A 6,000-nucleotide genomic window follows, 5' to 3' on the forward strand; every position below is an offset into this window, starting at 1 on the left:
TACAGCGGTTTTTGGTTTTATGAAAACGTATGTATCGAATCTTGCCTGGAATAATTCAACTATTGTCTCGCAACCTCGCATTTTAAAAACATGCTAGATCCGCCCTTGATTGCGCTCTTACGTTTAATTAAGTGAGCATCGAACTAAAATATAACCACATTATCTAAAAAGTCAACATGACCTCGTGTGACCGACCCCAAAACACAGTGATATCCGACCCACAGGATCATAAGATATTGACCCAAAGCACCTCGTGATATCCTCGCCACACGTTCACGACAAGACCGGTCCACAGGATCACGAGGTATCCGGTTCCCCGGACCACTAGGTATCCGGCCGAATGTGACCATGACGAGGTATCCGACCCACAGCTAACGTGACATCCGTCCCAAAGGGTCACGAGGTATCCGGTTCCCCGGACCACTAGGTATCCGGCCGAATGTGACCATGACGAGGTATCCGACCAACAGCTAACGTGACATCCGGCCCAAAAGGTCACGAGGTATCCGGTTCACCGGACCACTAGGTATCCGGCCGAATGTGACCATGACGAGGTATCCGACCCACAGCTAACGTGACATCCGGCCCAAAGGGTCACGAGATATCATGATGTCCGGCCCACAGAACCACGTGACATCCGACCCACGGGACCACAAGATGTCTGGTCCACGGGACCACGAGGTATCCGGCTGAATGTGACCATGACTTCAGTCTTTAAGAGACATCTTTACGGACAACGGACGAGGACATTTAAAAAAATGTTTGTTTACCTTCGATATTTATCCACTGAATATTTCCAGTTTATGTAAAGTAAACACTAACCACCTGTTCACACAGACAATACACGTTGTTGATATATCTGCGCAGCATGCATCAATAGAACTCCAACATGATATTCTTAAGCACGAACTCTTTATTCCAACCGTTGGAAACATTTTTTGTTTGAAATAAATAAATAAATAAATGATATTTTTTTATGGAATGTACTAACATATCATGTGACACATAAAGGAATGTATCAATACAGATGATATAAAAATAATCGAGCATTGTAATGTAATGCATACCGTGTCCATATGCAATCCGAGTGTATGACATTGTCCCGATAATCTTGTACCGATACCAGAAAGTTCTATGTTCTGAAACAATTATATATCCCCGTTAAAGTGTAAGTTAACGAAGTTTCATGTTTATGCATAGGACAGATACATTTTCATTTTCATTCTTCTGAGCGAAAAACACTCTAACATTGTCTTTCACTTTATCGAGATAGTCAATCAACCCCTTTCGTACAGATTTATTTACCGTACATTGCTGAATTCAATATTCCGTCATTTGTACAGTAAGGTACATTCCAAATCTGACTATGGCACGACTGTTCAATTTGTTTGGAGACCACAGAAAGGCGTACAATATGTAAGGACAAGTGGTTGTACACTATTTTCGAGGCCCAGTTAGGCGGACAATGATGAAAAATAACGCTCCTCGTTATATGTCCAAAATGTCCCAAAATTAACAGAAATTTAAAATTGAATGAACTAAATACACACGAGAGGAGGGATGAGTGGCTACAAAATAAACACTTTTGCAGTTATAAATAATATTCACATTCTACTGTCTCAAAGTGTCTTTTTTTCAACAATCCTTGGGTAGCTCCTTCTTCACAAGGCACGTAAATATGCACGAAAGACGATTCAATTGTAGCCCAATTTCGTCGTGTACACATTTTTCGCAACGTTCTTCGCAATCCTCTGACGTCACACGCAATTCTGTGCGCTTTCTTGATGGCGCGGTTCCTCCTGTACAATCAGGGTCGATGGTCCTCCCTTTTGAATCTATGCAGGCCTGCGCACACGCCTTGCCGTCATACATATTCTTGCCCCATGATTCGACGCAGTTGAGACACTCAAACAAACAGCCGTCGTACAGAGTGAATCCTTCCACCAGCAAAGGAATGAGGAAAAGTAGTCCGAAGGAAAGTGTCGGTTTCATATCTGAAATTACAATTGTCAAAGTATGTATGAACTATATCTTACTGATCGAATTAACGTCTTCATGAGACTAATTTGTATGTGTTATAGAATATTCTGACCTTTCCATGTGGTTGATTTGAACATTGTGATGTCCTTGGTGCTTGTTTCTAGTTTAATGGTTTACGGAAAACACCAAGAAATCACAGCTATTTCCTTCATGTTTTATACATCAGGCATAGCGGTCACAGTATCGGGGGACCTAAAAGTGGTGACATTAGTGACATTAAAACAGGCTTCTATCAGAAAACTTGCTTTAAGTTGCATTTACGTGTACTTGTCGTGTAACGAACACGAAATCTGACCAGAAATTATCTTCTTTATGAAGTCTGAGTAAATGTATTCAAAGAACCTAACTGTAACGCCATTTTGCGGAATCATGATGAGCGGAACTACTTTTTTGTAATCACATGTTTCAGGGACCCAGCATAAAGGCCATGTGACTGTACCCTTAGGTTTACGTTTTTATCCGCAAATATTTCAACGATACAGTACATATGTTTACATATGTTTTATTGCATTTGGACAAACCGGACATCTTTTTTGTAATGAAACCGTTAAACTTACTGTTAACACCAGCGTTAAAACTGAAAATCACTCACTAGTAATTCAAGCAAACAACATTGGCCCTTAGTGGCCTGTAAATGATTGCCGAAGTATGAACCGAGAAGCTGGTAGAATTCAAAATCCGCGCTGTTCCCGAATCTTGTCTCTATGAAACATATGACACGGTATTGACCTTATCGAGTTAAGGAAATAGTCACCGACAGAACGCTGTCAGTATCCCTGAAGGATATCCCGCATCACTGGGGTTCATCATCCACAAAAGTATATCCGCTAACAAAATGCACTGAACAAAAGAAGTTAGACATCATGAATATTATTTTGGGATACCTTTATGAAATTGTATGCTCACTACGAAGAAACTATCCCCCAAAATATTCATGATCCCTAACTTATTTTGTTCAGTATAGTTTAAATGACCAAAGAACGTTTGATAATTCCCCCGTCTAGACATTAGTCTTGTCATGAACAGAGTAATAGCTCACAGCGACCGGTGTCACATTACTTGGTTAATTCAATGTATACTGATGGCTGTGAAGCCCCATGATTATCATACTCTCTCACTGTCAACATTGTTCCGCTTTGAATCAAGATCCCTCCTTAAGAAAACGGATTATTGATTTTCCTTTTGGTTTATACAATTGTTGCCTGTTGTCGGAGACGTTCAAAGTTTCCCTTACCAGAATCTTTGTCTGTTCTACACGTTCGCTTTATCCACAATGTTCCCATATAAAGAGTGTCACGTCGTCAGCCTGAATAGGCCCATTGTTTGGTATTCACTTGATAGTTAATAACGGTGATTGAAGCTACGTATGCATGTTTACAGTATGTATCTGGAAGGTATATGTTTTGGAAAACAGCTGAGTGAATGTCTGCATAACTAGTCAAGCTACGGGACATTGGCGTGTTATGGTTGTCATAAGTAGAACAGCCATTGGCAAAGATGTACTTTACCTTCTATAATGATGAAATTACAAGAACATACACCCTATTAACTATCTTAGGATTGTATTTTTTCAAGACGCAGTGTTTGTTAACGTAACTCGTATCTTTTTATCAGCTAATTCCAATTAGTTTCATCTCATTCAAAGATAATTCGGAGGTCAATGTAAAAGAAAACCTATTTCACTTTTTATCTTTAAGACAAGATTTAGCTCACCTTCAACTGCATTTTGCAGGATACCAAACCCAAAACTACAACTACCAGTGTGAGTGGGTGAGTGAGTTTGGTTCAACGCCGTGTCGAAAATTATATCATGGCGTGTATACGTGATTATGGGGAAAGCCCGAAGTGATGCAGGTCTTACACATTTACCACTTTTAACCCACGAGTACGGGTGAGTGCTGACAAACCTGTGACCATCAGGGCGAATATCATATTCGAACTCACGATCATGCATAGCGCATTGAGGCGCCTTCGTGGAAAAGGCTATACGAGGCCCTTAAAACAACTAGAATCATACAGATGGCACGGCACCTGTGTAGTAACACTGAGAGTGACATTTGAAAAATAAGGTCGCAGAACTCGCATAAGTTCTCCACCACGTTAGCCGTCTTAGTTAAGTCATTACGGATCATTACTTATTCTGATGTTACATAAACATAAATACATGTACTACTAACCAGGTGCGCTCAACAGTTGCCTCACGGCCCCCTTCTTAACTTCTATGAGACCTAATTAGATTGGACATCACATCACAGAATAATTTCATTAAGTATTAAAAGTGAAGTCTTGAATCTAATCACCCAGGAAAAAGAGCCAACACAAAAACTGCAATTACTGATATCTGTCCCATAATGGATCTCGAATTCACAAAATTTCATGTATTTATTTAGACAGTGTTATGAGAAACCGTTTAGCGCATTTTGTCGTCCGGTCCAGACAATCCAGTACTGACATCATGAGCAACGATCCACGCCTCAGGCGTTTAGAATCCAAGGTGGGCGGGTTCGAAAAGCTCAGATTGTTTTTGTTGGTTTGTCACCCGTGGTCGGGGTTTTGTCTGAAGCTATAAGACCTGCATCACCTCGGACTTTCTTCCTATATTTAGCTGAGAGGACGTGATATTACTGAAATATTGTTATACCAAAAGTTTCCACTCACAACTCTACATAACAAACCCCACGCCCCCAGAATGAATTCATAACACATTGAACATGGTTGTCAAAACAATATGAATAGATTACAGTCCCGAAGAGGTAATGTTGAAACAAATCAAATCTGCACACATCCTGCGCTGATTCATTGTAATGTCGAACATCACAGAAGCACCGGTGAAAATATTTTCAGCTCAATACATGAAACTTTGTAATGAGTAATAATAGAAGATTTACGCGGGTATGTAACTGTAGTTATATTTTATAAATATTATCACAAAAAGTGAGATGAGCATTACTAGTTTGCATAAAGGATCAATTGCACAATATAAAAAGTCAAAGTTTCGAAAAAGACAACATGGAAACATGAAGTATCGTAACAGCAATAACAGCGAGTTAAAGATGGTAACCTTTTGTAAATGGTAACCAACCACAAAAGAACAGATCTAACATATGACAGAAAAAATATCATGGTCTTCCAAAATGAGATAACCTTACCTCACAGCGAACAATAAATCACAACGTTAACGATCCTCCCAATAGGCTTATGGATGTGACTGAAGCCGGTCTTGTATCAGCATCGCACTATGACAAACAGTCAATACGCCCTCGCACTATATAGGCTGAGATACGTGTCACTCAATATCCTTCGTACGTTATCTCCATCACTATAGGTTCTGTTCAGCGTGGCCCTCCTCACGTTAACACAGGGTTACACGTGCCCACGAACTCCTCTGTTTGGCAAACAGGATTACTTCTTCTTAAGCTCAATTCCATTTTCTTTGGATGCAGTTGCCAAAGTATTCCCGTACCAGTACCATTAAATACTTAACCGAAAACCAAATCCTTTTATGGACGAAATTTCTTTCGTTAGTTTATTTGTGTTGGTTTTTACTATTCGGTTTCTTCAATAGCATTGTGGCTACCTAGTCTGCAACTTGCTCGAGTTAATGTGACTTCCAACTAAATCATTCTTAATTAGGTGAAGTTGGCTTTTCAGACGAGGAAATTAATTTATCTCTCCCGTCCTAAAGGCGATCACGGTAAAGTGTTTGACTGTATTCCAGCTCAAGTTGTCCAACGAGAGACTCAGGCATTCTGCAGACGAAGTTAGTTTAATGACATTGTTTAACTTTTTATTTTGAACGTACTACACACACTTAACATGTTTGTATGATGCAGGTAGCATTATTGGATTAATGATCGTGGTGGCGGGGACACCAGAAATGGGCTTTACACACTGTACCCATGTCGGGATTCGGGCGAGTGCTTTAACCACTAGGCTACCCGACCGCCTCTTATGGTGTGA

At 40.1% G+C, this 6,000-nt stretch overlaps 1 long non-coding RNA gene across 1 annotated transcript; it reads right to left on the reverse strand.

Annotated features, from left to right (window-relative positions):
- Nucleotides 1-895: 895 nt before the first annotated feature.
- Nucleotides 896-5,526, reverse strand: LOC124140908. Its single transcript, XR_006861967.2, has 2 exons — nt 5,190-5,526; nt 896-1,994 (listed from the first exon to the last, which is right to left on the reverse strand). It is a non-coding gene; the product is annotated as an uncharacterized LOC124140908 (long non-coding RNA).
- Nucleotides 5,527-6,000: the final 474 nt, after the last annotated feature.

Source organism: Haliotis rufescens, unplaced genomic scaffold (assembly GCF_023055435.1).
Source record: "Haliotis rufescens isolate VD_foot unplaced genomic scaffold, xgHalRufe1.0.p SCAF_3, whole genome shotgun sequence".
Taxonomy (NCBI): Eukaryota; Metazoa; Mollusca; class Gastropoda; order Lepetellida; family Haliotidae; genus Haliotis; species Haliotis rufescens.